Below are 16,015 nucleotides of genomic sequence, written 5' to 3' on the forward strand. Positions count from 1 at the left end.
ATGAACAGTGTAATAATTGAAATCATTTTCGAGATCTGTCTCAGGTTTCGTTTCATTTATGACTATTTATAAAGGACGTTCCTGGTATACGCTAGATGGTTTCTGACAGTGTTTTATACGGATAATAACATATTTAAACTAAATGAAGATCGTATGTGCCAGAATTAAGATATTCAACTTTCAAGGCTAAAATGAACAGTGTAATAATTGAAATCATTTTCGAGATCTGTCTCAGGATTCGTTTCATTTATGACTATTTATAAAGGACGTTCCTGGTATACGCTAGATGGTTTCTGACAGTGTTTTATACGGATAATAACATATTTAAACTAAATGAAGATCGTATGTGCCAGAATTAAGATATTCAACTTTCAAGGCTAAAATGAACAGTGTAATAATTGAAATCATTTTCGAGATCTGTCTCAGGTTTCGTTTCATTTATGACTATTTATAAAGGACGTTCCTGGTATACGCTAGATGGTTTCTGACAGTGTTTTATACGGATAATAACATATTTAAACTAAATGAAGATCGTATGTGCCAGAATTAAGATATTCAACTTTCAAGGCTAAAATGAAGAGTGTAATAATTGAAATCATTTTCGAGATCTGTCTCAGGTTTCGTTTCATTTATGACTATTTATAAAGGACGCTCCTGGTATACGCTAGATGGTTTCTGACAGTGTTTTTTACGGATAATAACATATTTAAACTAAATGAAGATCGTATGTGCCAGAATTAAGATATTCAACTTTCAAGGCTAAAATGAAGAGTGTAATAATTGAAATCATTTTGGAGAATCTACTCAGGTTTCCTTTCATTTATGACAAATTTATATGGACGTTCCCGGTATACGCTAGATGGTTTCAGACAGTGTTTTATACGGCTAATAACATATTTAAACTAAATGAAGATCGTATGTGCCAGAATTAAGATATTCAACTTTCAAGGCTAAAATGAACAGTGTAATAATTGAAATCATTTTCGAGATCTGTCTCAGGTTTCGTTTCATTTATGACTATTTATAAAGGACGTTCCTGGTATACGCTAGATGGTTTCTGACAGTGTTTTATACGGATAATAACATATTTAAACTAAATGAAGATCGTATGTGCCAGAATTAAGATATTCAACTTTCAAGGCTAAAATGAACAGTGTAATAATTGAAATCATTTTCGAGATCTGTCTCAGGTTTCGTTTCATTTATGACTATTTATAAAGGACGTTCCTGGTATACGCTAGATGGTTTCTGACAGTGTTTTATACGGGTAATAACATATTTAAACTAAATGAAGATCGTATGTGCCAGAATTAAGATATTCAACTTTCAAGGCTAAAATGAAGAGTGTAATAATTGAAATCATTTTCGAGATCTGTCTCAGGTTTCGTTTCATTTATGACTATTTATAAAGGACGTTCCTGGTATACGCTAGATGGTTTCTGACAGTGTTTTATACGGATAATAACATATTTAAACTAAATGAAGATGGTATGTGCCAGAATTAAGATATTCAACTTTCAAGGCTAAAATGAAGAGTGTAATAATTGAAATCATTTTCGAGATCTGTCTCAGGTTTCGTTTCATTTATGACTATTTATAAAGGACGCTCCTGGTATACGCTAGATGGTTTCTGACAGTGTTTTTTACGGATAATAACATATTTAAACTAAATGAAGATCGTATGTGCCAGAATTAAGATATTCAACTTTCAAGGCTAAAATGAACAGTGTAATAATTGAAATCATTTTCGAGATCTGTCTCAGGTTTCGTTTCATTTATGACTATTTATAAAGGACGTTCCTGGTATACGCTAGATGGTTTCTGACAGTGTTTTATACGGATAATAACATATTTAAACTAAATGAAGATCGTATGTGCCAGAATTAAGATATTCAACTTTCAAGGCTAAAATGAACAGTGTAATAATTGAAATCATTTTCGAGATCTGTCTCAGGTTTCGTTTCATTTATGACTATTTATAAAGGACGTTCCTGGTATACGCTAGATGGTTTCTGACAGTGTTTTATACGGATAATAACATATTTAAACTAAATGAAGATCGTATGTGCCAGAATTAAGATATTCAACTTTCAAGGCTAAAATGAACAGTGTAATAATTGAAATCATTTTCGAGATCTGTCTCAGGTTTCGTTTCATTTATGACTATTTATAAAGGACGTTCCTGGTATACGCTAGATGGTTTCTGACAGTGTTTTATACGGGTAATAACATATTTAAACTAAATGAAGATCGTATGTGCCAGAATTAAGATATTCAACTTTCAAGGCTAAAATGAAGAGTGTAATAATTGAAATCATTTTCGAGATCTGTCTCAGGTTTCGTTTCATTTATGACTATTTATAAAGGACGTTCCTGGTATACGCTAGATGGTTTCTGACAGTGTTTTATACGGATAATAACATATTTAAACTAAATGAAGATGGTATGTGCCAGAATTAAGATATTCAACTTTCAAGGCTAAAATGAAGAGTGTAATAATTGAAATCATTTTCGAGATCTGTCTCAGGTTTCGTTTCATTTATGACTATTTATAAAGGACGCTCCTGGTATACGCTAGATGGTTTCTGACAGTGTTTTTTACGGATAATAACATATTTAAACTAAATGAAGATCGTATGTGCCAGAATTAAGATATTCAACTTTCAAGGCTAAAATGAACAGTGTAATAATTGAAATCATTTTCGAGATCTGTCTCAGGTTTCGTTTCATTTATGACTATTTATAAAGGACGTTCCTGGTATACGCTAGATGGTTTCTGACAGTGTTTTATACGGATAATAACATATTTAAACTAAATGAAGATCGTATGTGCCAGAATTAAGATATTCAACTTTCAAGGCTAAAATGAACAGTGTAATAATTGAAATCATTTTCGAGATCTGTCTCAGGATTCGTTTCATTTATGACTATTTATAAAGGACGTTCCTGGTATACGCTAGATGGTTTCTGACAGTGTTTTATACGGATAATAACATATTTAAACTAAATGAAGATCGTATGTGCCAGAATTAAGATATTCAACTTTCAAGGCTAAAATGAACAGTGTAATAATTGAAATCATTTTCGAGATCTGTCTCAGGTTTCGTTTCATTTATGACTATTTATAAAGGACGTTCCTGGTATACGCTAGATGGTTTCTGACAGTGCTTTATACGGATAATAACATATTTAAACTAAATGAAGATCGTATGTGCCAGAATTAAGATATTCAACTTTCAAGGCTAAAATGAACAGTGTAATAATTGAAATCATTTTCGAGATCTGTCTCAGGTTTCGTTTCATTTATGACTATTTATAAAGGACGTTCCTGGTATACGCTAGATGGTTTCTGACAGTGTTTTATACGGATAATAACATATTTAAACTAAATGAAGATCGTATGTGCCAGAATTAAGATATTCAACTTTCAAGGCTAAAATGAAGAGTGTAATAATTGAAATCATTTTGGAGAATCTACTCAGGTTTCCTTTCATTTATGACAAATTTATATGGACGTTCCCGGTATACGCTAGATGGTTTCAGACAGTGTTTTATACGGGTAATAACATATTTAAACTAAATGAAGATCGTATGTGCCAGAATTAAGATATTCAACTTTCAAGGCTAAAATGAAGAGTGTAATAATTGAAATCATTTTCGAGATCTGTCTCAGGTTTCGTTTCATTTATGACTATTTATAAAGGACGTTCCTGGTATACGCTAGATGGTTTCTGAAGGTGTTTTTTACGGCTAATAACATATTTAAACTAAATGAAGATCGTATGTGCCAGAATTAAGATATTCAACTTTCAAGGCTAAAATGAACAGTGTAATAATTGAAATCATTTTCGAGATCTGTCTCAGGTTTCGTTTCATTTATGACTATTTATAAAGGACGTTCCTGGTATACGCTAGATGGTTTCTGACAGTGTTTTATACGGATAATAACATATTTAAACTAAATGAAGATCGTATGTGCCAGAATTAAGATATTCAACTTTCAAGGCTAAAATGAAGAGTGTAATAATTGAAATCATTTTCGAGATCTGTCTCAGGTTTCGTTTCATTTATGACTATTTATAAAGGACGCTCCTGGTATACGCTAGATGGTTTCTGACAGTGTTTTTTACGGATAATAACATATTTAAACTAAATGAAGATCGTATGTGCCAGAATTAAGATATTCAACTTTCAAGGCTAAAATGAACAGTGTAATAATTGAAATCATTTTCGAGATCTGTCTCAGGTTTCGTTTCATTTATGACTATTTATAAAGGACGTTCCTGGTATACGCTAGATGGTTTCTGACAGTGTTTTATACGGATAATAACATATTTAAACTAAATGAAGATCTTATGTGCCAGAATTAAGATATTCAACTTTCAAGGCTAAAATGAACAGTGTAATAATTGAAATCATTTTCGAGATCTGTCTCAGGTTTCGTTTCATTTATGACTATTTATAAAGGACGTTCCTGGTATACGCTAGATGGTTTCTGACAGTGCTTTATACGGATAATAACATATTTAAACTAAATGAAGATCGTATGTGCCAGAATTAAGATATTCAACTTTCAAGGCTAAAATGAACAGTGTAATAATTGAAATCATTTTCGAGATCTGTCTCAGGTTTCGTTTCATTTATGACTATTTATAAAGGACGTTCCTGGTATACGCTAGATGGTTTCTGACAGTGTTTTATACGGATAATAACATATTTAAACTAAATGAAGATCGTATGTGCCAGAATTAAGATATTCAACTTTCAAGGCTAAAATGAAGAGTGTAATAATTGAAATCATTTTGGAGAATCTACTCAGGTTTCCTTTCATTTATGACAAATTTATATGGACGTTCCCGGTATACGCTAGATGGTTTCAGACAGTGTTTTATACGGCTAATAACATATTTAAACTAAATGAAGATCGTATGTGCCAGAATTAAGATATTCAACTTTCAAGGCTAAAATGAACAGTGTAATAATTGAAATCATTTTCGAGATCTGTCTCAGGTTATGTTTCATTTATGACTATTTATAAAGGACGTTCCTGGTATACGCTAGATGGTTTCTGACAGTGTTTTATACGGATAATAACATATTTAAACTAAATGAAGATCGTATGTGCCAGAATTAAGATATTCAACTTTCAAGGCTAAAATGAACAGTGTAATAATTGAAATCATTTTCGAGATCTGTCTCAGGTTTCGTTTCATTTATGACTATTTATAAAGGACGTTCCTGGTATACGCTAGATGGTTTCTGACAGTGCTTTATACGGATAATAACATATTTAAACTAAATGAAGATCGTATGTGCCAGAATTAAGATATTCAACTTTCAAGGCTAAAATGAACAGTGTAATAATTGAAATCATTTTCGAGATCTGTCTCAGGTTTCGTTTCATTTATGACTATTTATAAAGGACGTTCCTGGTATACGCTAGATGGTTTCTGACAGTGTTTTTTACGGATAATAACATATTTAAACTAAATGAAGATCGTATGTGCCAGAATTAAGATATTCAACTTTCAAGGCTAAAATGAACAGTGTAATAATTGAAATCATTTTCGAGATCTGTCTCAGGTTTCGTTTCATTTATGACTATTTATAAAGGACGTTCCTGGTATACGCTAGATGGTTTCTGACAGTGTTTTATACGGATAATAACATATTTAAACTAAATGAAGATCGTATGTGCCAGAATTAAGATATTCAACTTTCAAGGCTAAAATGAACAGTGTAATAATTGAAATCATTTTCGAGATCTGTCTCAGGTTATGTTTCATTTATGACTATTTATAAAGGACGTTCCTGGTATACGCTAGATGGTTTCTGACAGTGTTTTATACGGATAATAACATATTTAAACTAAATGAAGATCGTATGTGCCAGAATTAAGATATTCAACTTTCAAGGCTAAAATGAAGAGTGTAATAATTGAAATCATTTTCGAGATCTGTCTCAGGTTTCGTTTCATTTATGACTATTTATAAAGGACGCTCCTGGTATACGCTAGATGGTTTCTGACAGTGTTTTTTACGGATAATAACATATTTAAACTAAATGAAGATCGTATGTGCCAGAATTAAGATATTCAACTTTCAAGGCTAAAATGAACAGTGTAATAATTGAAATCATTTTCGAGATCTGTCTCAGGTTTCGTTTCATTTATGACTATTTATAAAGGACGTTCCTGGTATACGCTAGATGGTTTCTGACAGTGTTTTATACGGATAATAACATATTTAAACTAAATGAAGATCGTATGTGCCAGAATTAAGATATTCAACTTTCAAGGCTAAAATGAAGAGTGTAATAATTGAAATCATTTTGGAGAATCTACTCAGGTTTCCTTTCATTTATGACAAATTTATATGGACGTTCCCGGTATACGCTAGATGGTTTCAGACAGTGTTTTATACGGCTAATAACATATTTAAACTAAATGAAGATCGTATGTGCCAGAATTAAGATATTCAACTTTCAAGGCTAAAATGAACAGTGTAATAATTGAAATCATTTTCGAGATCTGTCTCAGGTTTCGTTTCATTTATGACTATTTATAAAGGACGCTCCTGGTATACGCTAGATGGTTTCTGACAGTGTTTTTTACGGATAATAACATATTTAAACTAAATGAAGATCGTATGTGCCAGAATTAAGATATTCAACTTTCAAGGCTAAAATGAACAGTGTAATAATTGAAATCATTTTCGAGATCTGTCTCAGGTTTCGTTTCATTTATGACTATTTATAAAGGACGTTCCTGGTATACGCTAGATGGTTTCTGACAGTGTTTTATACGGATAATAACATATTTAAACTAAATGAAGATCGTATGTGCCAGAATTAAGATATTCAACTTTCAAGGCTAAAATGAACAGTGTAATAATTGAAATCATTTTCGAGATCTGTCTCAGGTTTCGTTTCATTTATGACTATTTATAAAGGACGTTCCTGGTATACGCTAGATGGTTTCTGACAGTGTTTTATACGGATAATAACATATTTAAACTAAATGAAGATCGTATGTGCCAGAATTAAGATATTCAACTTTCAAGGCTAAAATGAAGAGTGTAATAATTGAAATCATTTTCGAGATCTGTCTCAGGTTTCGTTTCATTTATGACTATTTATAAAGGACGTTCCTGGTATACGCTAGATGGTTTCTGACAGTGTTTTTTACGGCTAATAACATATTTAAACTAAATGAAGATCGTATGTGCCAGAATTAAGATATTCAACTTTCAAGGCTAAAATGAACAGTGTAATAATTGAAATCATTTTCGAGATCTGTCTCAGGTTATGTTTCATTTATGACTATTTATAAAGGACGTTCCTGGTATACGCTAGATGGTTTCTGACAGTGTTTTATACGGATAATAACATATTTAAACTAAATGAAGATCGTATGTGCCAGAATTAAGATATTCAACTTTCAAGGCTAAAATGAAGAGTGTAATAATTGAAATCATTTTCGAGATCTGTCTCAGGTTTCGTTTCATTTATGACTATTTATAAAGGACGCTCCTGGTATACGCTAGATGGTTTCTGACAGTGTTTTTTACGGATAATAACATATTTAAACTAAATGAAGATCGTATGTGCCAGAATTAAGATATTCAACTTTCAAGGCAAAAATGAACAGTGTAATAATTGAAATCATTTTCGAGATCTGTCTCAGGTTTCGTTTCATTTATGACTATTTATAAAGGACGTTCCTGGTATACGCTAGATGGTTTCTGACAGTGTTTTATACGGATAATAACATATTTAAACTAAATGAAGATCGTATGTGCCAGAATTAAGATATTCAACTTTCAAGGCTAAAATGAAGAGTGTAATAATTGAAATCATTTTGGAGAATCTACTCAGGTTTCCTTTCATTTATGACAAATTTATATGGACGTTCCCGGTATACGCTAGATGGTTTCAGACAGTGTTTTATACGGCTAATAACATATTTAAACTAAATGAAGATCGTATGTGCCAGAATTAAGATATTCAACTTTCAAGGCTAAAATGAACAGTGTAATAATTGAAATCATTTTCGAGATCTGTCTCAGGTTTCGTTTCATTTATGACTATTTATAAAGGACGTTCCTGGTATACGCTAGATGGTTTCTGACAGTGTTTTATACGGATAATAACATATTTAAACTAAATGAAGATCGTATGTGCCAGAATTAAGATATTCAACTTTCAAGGCTAAAATGAACAGTGTAATAATTGAAATCATTTTCGAGATCTGTCTCAGGTTTCGTTTCATTTATGACTATTTATAAAGGACGTTCCTGGTATACGCTAGATGGTTTCTGACAGTGTTTTATACGGGTAATAACATATTTAAACTAAATGAAGATCGTATGTGCCAGAATTAAGATATTCAACTTTCAAGGCTAAAATGAAGAGTGTAATAATTGAAATCATTTTCGAGATCTGTCTCAGGTTTCGTTTCATTTATGACTATTTATAAAGGACGTTCCTGGTATACGCTAGATGGTTTCTGACAGTGTTTTATACGGATAATAACATATTTAAACTAAATGAAGATGGTATGTGCCAGAATTAAGATATTCAACTTTCAAGGCTAAAATGAAGAGTGTAATAATTGAAATCATTTTCGAGATCTGTCTCAGGTTTCGTTTCATTTATGACTATTTATAAAGGACGCTCCTGGTATACGCTAGATGGTTTCTGACAGTGTTTTTTACGGATAATAACATATTTAAACTAAATGAAGATCGTATGTGCCAGAATTAAGATATTCAACTTTCAAGGCTAAAATGAACAGTGTAATAATTGAAATCATTTTCGAGATCTGTCTCAGGTTTCGTTTCATTTATGACTATTTATAAAGGACGTTCCTGGTATACGCTAGATGGTTTCTGACAGTGTTTTATACGGATAATAACATATTTAAACTAAATGAAGATCGTATGTGCCAGAATTAAGATATTCAACTTTCAAGGCTAAAATGAACAGTGTAATAATTGAAATCATTTTCGAGATCTGTCTCAGGTTTCGTTTCATTTATGACTATTTATAAAGGACGTTCCTGGTATACGCTAGATGGTTTCTGACAGTGTTTTATACGGATAATAACATATTTAAACTAAATGAAGATCGTATGTGCCAGAATTAAGATATTCAACTTTCAAGGCTAAAATGAACAGTGTAATAATTGAAATCATTTTCGAGATCTGTCTCAGGTTTCGTTTCATTTATGACTATTTATAAAGGACGTTCCTGGTATACGCTAGATGGTTTCTGACAGTGCTTTATACGGATAATAACATATTTAAACTAAATGAAGATCGTATGTGCCAGAATTAAGATATTCAACTTTCAAGGCTAAAATGAACAGTGTAATAATTGAAATCATTTTCGAGATCTGTCTCAGGTTATGTTTCATTTATGACTATTTATAAAGGACGTTCCTGGTATACGCTAGATGGTTTCTGACAGTGTTTTATACGGATAATAACATATTTAAACTAAATGAAGATCGTATGTGCCAGAATTAAGATATTCAACTTTCAAGGCTAAAATGAAGAGTGTAATAATTGAAATCATTTTCGAGATCTGTCTCAGGTTTCGTTTCATTTATGACTATTTATAAAGGACGCTCCTGGTATACGCTAGATGGTTTCTGACAGTGTTTTTTACGGATAATAACATATTTAAACTAAATGAAGATCGTATGTGCCAGAATTAAGATATTCAACTTTCAAGGCTAAAATGAACAGTGTAATAATTGAAATCATTTTCGAGATCTGTCTCAGGTTTCGTTTCATTTATGACTATTTATAAAGGACGTTCCTGGTATACGCTAGATGGTTTCTGACAGTGTTTTATACGGATAATAACATATTTAAACTAAATGAAGATCGTATGTGCCAGAATTAAGATATTCAACTTTCAAGGCTAAAATGAACAGTGTAATAATTGAAATCATTTTCGAGATCTGTCTCAGGTTTCGTTTCATTTATGACTATTTATAAAGGACGTTCCTGGTATACGCTAGATGGTTTCTGACAGTGTTTTATACGGATAATAACATATTTAAACTAAATGAAGATCGTATGTGCCAGAATTAAGATATTCAACTTTCAAGGCTAAAATGAAGAGTGTAATAATTGAAATCATTTTCGAGATCTGTCTCAGGTTTCGTTTCATTTATGACTATTTATAAAGGACGTTCCTGGTATACGCTAGATGGTTTCTGACAGTGTTTTTTACGGCTAATAACATATTTAAACTAAATGAAGATCGTATGTGCCAGAATTAAGATATTCAACTTTCAAGGCTAAAATGAACAGTGTAATAATTGAAATCATTTTCGAGATCTGTCTCAGGTTATGTTTCATTTATGACTATTTATAAAGGACGTTCCTGGTATACGCTAGATGGTTTCTGACAGTGTTTTATACGGATAATAACATATTTAAACTAAATGAAGATCGTATGTGCCAGAATTAAGATATTCAACTTTCAAGGCTAAAATGAAGAGTGTAATAATTGAAATCATTTTCGAGATCTGTCTCAGGTTTCGTTTCATTTATGACTATTTATAAAGGACGCTCCTGGTATACGCTAGATGGTTTCTGACAGTGTTTTATACGGATAATAACATATTTAAACTAAATGAAGATCGTATGTGCCAGAATTAAGATATTCAACTTTCAAGGCTAAAATGAAGAGTGTAATAATTGAAATCATTTTGGAGAATCTACTCAGGTTTCCTTTCATTTATGACAAATTTATATGGACGTTCCCGGTATACGCTAGATGGTTTCAGACAGTGTTTTATACGGCTAATAACATATTTAAACTAAATGAAGATCGTATGTGCCAGAATTAAGATATTCAACTTTCAAGGCTAAAATGAACAGTGTAATAATTGAAATCATTTTCGAGATCTGTCTCAGGTTTCGTTTCATTTATGACTATTTATAAAGGACGTTCCTGGTATACGCTAGATGGTTTCTGACAGTGTTTTATACGGATAATAACATATTTAAACTAAATGAAGATCGTATGTGCCAGAATTAAGATATTCAACTTTCAAGGCTAAAATGAAGAGTGTAATAATTGAAATCATTTTGGAGAATCTACTCAGGTTTCCTTTCATTTATGACAAATTTATATGGACGTTCCCGGTATACGCTAGATGGTTTCAGACAGTGTTTTATACGGCTAATAACATATTTAAACTAAATGAAGATCGTATGTGCCAGAATTAAGATATTCAACTTTCAAGGCTAAAATGAACAGTGTAATAATTGAAATCATTTTCGAGATCTGTCTCAGGTTTCGTTTCATTTATGACTATTTATAAAGGACGTTCCTGGTATACGCTAGATGGTTTCTGACAGTGTTTTATACGGATAATAACATATTTAAACTAAATGAAGATCGTATGTGCCAGAATTAAGATATTCAACTTTCAAGGCTAAAATGAACAGTGTAATAATTGAAATCATTTTGGAGAATCTACTCAGGTTTCCTTTCATTTATGACAAATTTATATGGACGTTCCCGGTATACGCTAGATGGTTTCAGACAGTGTTTTATACGGCTAATAACATATTTAAACTAAATGAAGATCGTATGTGCCAGAATTAAGATATTTAACTTTCAAGGCTAAAATGAACAGTGTAATAATTGAAATCATTTTCGAGATCTGTCTCAGGTTTCGTTTCATTTATGACTATTTATAAAGGACGTTCCTGGTATACGCTAGATGGTTTCTGACAGTGTTTTATACGGATAATAACATATTTAAACTAAATGAAGATCGTATGTGCCAGAATTAAGATATTCAACTTTCAAGGCTAAAATGAAGAGTGTAATAATTGAAATCATTTTGGAGAATCTACTCAGGTTTCCTTTCATTTATGACAAATTTATATGGACGTTCCCGGTATACGCTAGATGGTTTCAGACAGTGTTTTATACGGCTAATAACATATTTAAACTAAATGAAGATCGTATGTGCCAGAATTAAGATATTCAACTTTCAAGGCTAAAATGAACAGTGTAATAATTGAAATCATTTTCGAGATCTGTCTCAGGTTTCGTTTCATTTATGACTATTTATAAAGGACGTTCCTGGTATACGCTAGATGGTTTCTGACAGTGTTTTATACGGATAATAACATATTTAAACTAAATGAAGATCGTATGTGCCAGAATTAAGATATTCAACTTTCAAGGCTAAAATGAACAGTGTAATAATTGAAATCATTTTGGAGAATCTACTCAGGTTTCCTTTCATTTATGACAAATTTATATGGACGTTCCCGGTATACGCTAGATGGTTTCAGACAGTGTTTTATACGGCTAATAACATATTTAAACTAAATGAAGATCGTATGTGCCAGAATTAAGATATTCAACTTTCAAGGCTAAAATGAACAGTGTAATAATTGAAATCATTTTCGAGATCTGTCTCAGGTTTCGTTTCATTTATGACTATTTATAAAGGACGCTCCTGGTATACGCTAGATGGTTTCTGACAGTGTTTTTTACGGATAATAACATATTTAAACTAAATGAAGATCGTATGTGCCAGAATTAAGATATTCAACTTTCAAGGCTAAAATGAAGAGTGTAATAATTGAAATCATTTTCGAGATCTGTCTCAGGTTTCGTTTCATTTATGACTATTTATAAAGGACGCTCCTGGTATACGCTAGATGGTTTCTGACAGTGTTTTATACGGATAATAACATATTTAAACTAAATGAAGATCGTATGTGCCAGAATTAAGATATTCAACTTTCAAGGCTAAAATGAACAGTGTAATAATTGAAATCATTTTCGAGATCTGTCTCAGGTTTCGTTTCATTTATGACTATTTATAAAGGACGTTCCTGGTATACGCTAGATGGTTTCTGACAGTGTTTTATACGGATAATAACATATTTAAACTAAATGAAGATCGTATGTGCCAGAATTAAGATATTCAACTTTCAAGGCTAAAATGAAGAGTGTAATAATTGAAATCATTTTGGAGAATCTACTCAGGTTTCCTTTCATTTATGACAAATTTATATGGACGTTCCCGGTATACGCTAGATGGTTTCAGACAGTGTTTTATACGGCTAATAACATATTTAAACTAAATGAAGATCGTATGTGCCAGAATTAAGATATTCAACTTTCAAGGCTAAAATGAACAGTGTAATAATTGAAATCATTTTCGAGATCTGTCTCAGGTTTCGTTTCATTTATGACTATTTATAAAGGACGTTCCTGGTATACGCTAGATGGTTTCTGACAGTATTTTATACGGATAATAACATATTTAAACTAAATGAAGATCGTATGTGCCAGAATTAAGATATTCAACTTTCAAGGCTAAAATGAACAGTGTAATAATTGAAATCATTTTCGAGATCTGTCTCAGGTTTCGTTTCATTTATGACTATTTATAAAGGACGTTCCTGGTATACGCTAGATGGTTTCTGACAGTGTTTTATACGGGTAATAACATATTTAAACTAAATGAAGATCGTATGTGCCAGAATTAAGATATTCAACTTTCAAGGCTAAAATGAAGAGTGTAATAATTGAAATCATTTTGGAGAATCTACTCAGGTTTCCTTTCATTTATGACAAATTTATATGGACGTTCCCGGTATACGCTAGATGGTTTCAGACAGTGTTTTATACGGCTAATAACATATTTAAACTAAATGAAGATCGTATGTGCCAGAATTAAGATATTCAACTTTCAAGGCTAAAATGAAGAGTGTAATAATTGAAATCATTTTCGAGATCTGTCTCAGGTTTCGTTTCATTTATGACTATTTATAAAGGACGCTCCTGGTATACGCTAGATGGTTTCTGACAGTGTTTTATACGGATAATAACATATTTAAACTAAATGAAGATCGTATGTGCCAGAATTAAGATATTCAACTTTCAAGGCTAAAATGAACAGTGTAATAATTGAAATCATTTTCGAGATCTGTCTCAGGTTTCGTTTCATTTATGACTATTTATAAAGGACGTTCCTGGTATACGCTAGATGGTTTCTGACAGTGTTTTATACGGATAATAACATATTTAAACTAAATGAAGATCGTATGTGCCAGAATTAAGATATTCAACTTTCAAGGCTAAAATGAAGAGTGTAATAATTGAAATCATTTTGGAGAATCTACTCAGGTTTCCTTTCATTTATGACAAATTTATATGGACGTTCCCGGTATACGCTAGATGGTTTCAGACAGTGTTTTATACGGCTAATAACATATTTAAACTAAATGAAGATCGTATGTGCCAGAATTAAGATATTCAACTTTCAAGGCTAAAATGAACAGTGTAATAATTGAAATCATTTTCGAGATCTGTCTCAGGTTTCGTTTCATTTATGACTATTTATAAAGGACGTTCCTGGTATACGCTAGATGGTTTCTGACAGTGTTTTATACGGATAATAACATATTTAAACTAAATGAAGATCGTATGTGCCAGAATTAAGATATTCAACTTTCAAGGCTAAAATGAACAGTGTAATAATTGAAATCATTTTCGAGATCTGTCTCAGGTTTCGTTTCATTTATGACTATTTATAAAGGACGTTCCTGGTATACGCTAGATGGTTTCTGACAGTGTTTTATACGGGTAATAACATATTTAAACTAAATGAAGATCGTATGTGCCAGAATTAAGATATTCAACTTTCAAGGCTAAAATGAAGAGTGTAATAATTGAAATCATTTTGGAGAATCTACTCAGGTTTCCTTTCATTTATGACAAATTTATATGGACGTTCCCGGTATACGCTAGATGGTTTCAGACAGTGTTTTATACGGCTAATAACATATTTAAACTAAATGAAGATCGTATGTGCCAGAATTAAGATATTCAACTTTCAAGGCTAAAATGAACAGTGTAATAATTGAAATCATTTTCGAGATCTGTCTCAGGTTTCGTTTCATTTATGACTATTTATAAAGGACGTTCCTGGTATACGCTAGATGGTTTCTGACAGTGTTTTATACGGATAATAACATATTTAAACTAAATGAAGATCGTATGTGCCAGAATTAAGATATTCAACTTTCAAGGCTAAAATGAAGAGTGTAATAATTGAAATCATTTTGGAGAATCTACTCAGGTTTCCTTTCATTTATGACAAATTTATATGGACGTTCCCGGTATACGCTAGATGGTTTCAGACAGTGTTTTATACGGCTAATAACATATTTAAACTAAATGAAGATCGTATGTGCCAGAATTAAGATATTCAACTTTCAAGGCTAAAATGAACAGTGTAATAATTGAAATCATTTTCGAGATCTGTCTCAGGTTTCGTTTCATTTATGACTATTTATAAAGGACGTTCCTGGTATACGCTAGATGGTTTCTGACAGTGTTTTATACGGATAATAACATATTTAAACTAAATGAAGATCGTATGTGCCAGAATTAAGATATTCAACTTTCAAGGCTAAAATGAACAGTGTAATAATTGAAATCATTTTGGAGAATCTACTCAGGTTTCCTTTCATTTATGACAAATTTATATGGACGTTCCCGGTATACGCTAGATGGGTTCAGACAGTGTTTTATACGGCTAATAACATATTTAAACTAAATGAAGATCGTATGTGCCAGAATTAAGATATTCAACTTTCAAGGCTAAAATGAACAGTGTAATAATTGAAATCATTTTCGAGATCTGTCTCAGGTTTCGTTTCATTTATGACTATTTATAAAGGACGCTCCTGGTATACGCTAGATGGTTTCTGACAGTGTTTTTTACGGATAATAACATATTTAAACTAAATGAAGATCGTATGTGCCAGAATTAAGATATTCAACTTTCAAGGCTAAAATGAAGAGTGTAATAATTGAAATCATTTTCGAGATCTGTCTCAGGTTTCGTTTCATTTATGACTATTTATAAAGGACGCTCCTGGTATACGCTAGATGGTTTCTGACAGTGTTTTTTACGGATAATAACATATTTAAACTAAATGAAGATCGTATGTGCCAG

Source organism: Phalangium opilio, unplaced genomic scaffold, assembly GCF_054372755.1.
Source record: "Phalangium opilio isolate 3A_F unplaced genomic scaffold, DU_Popi_V2 ptg001170l_1, whole genome shotgun sequence".
Taxonomy (NCBI): Eukaryota; Metazoa; Arthropoda; class Arachnida; order Opiliones; family Phalangiidae; genus Phalangium; species Phalangium opilio.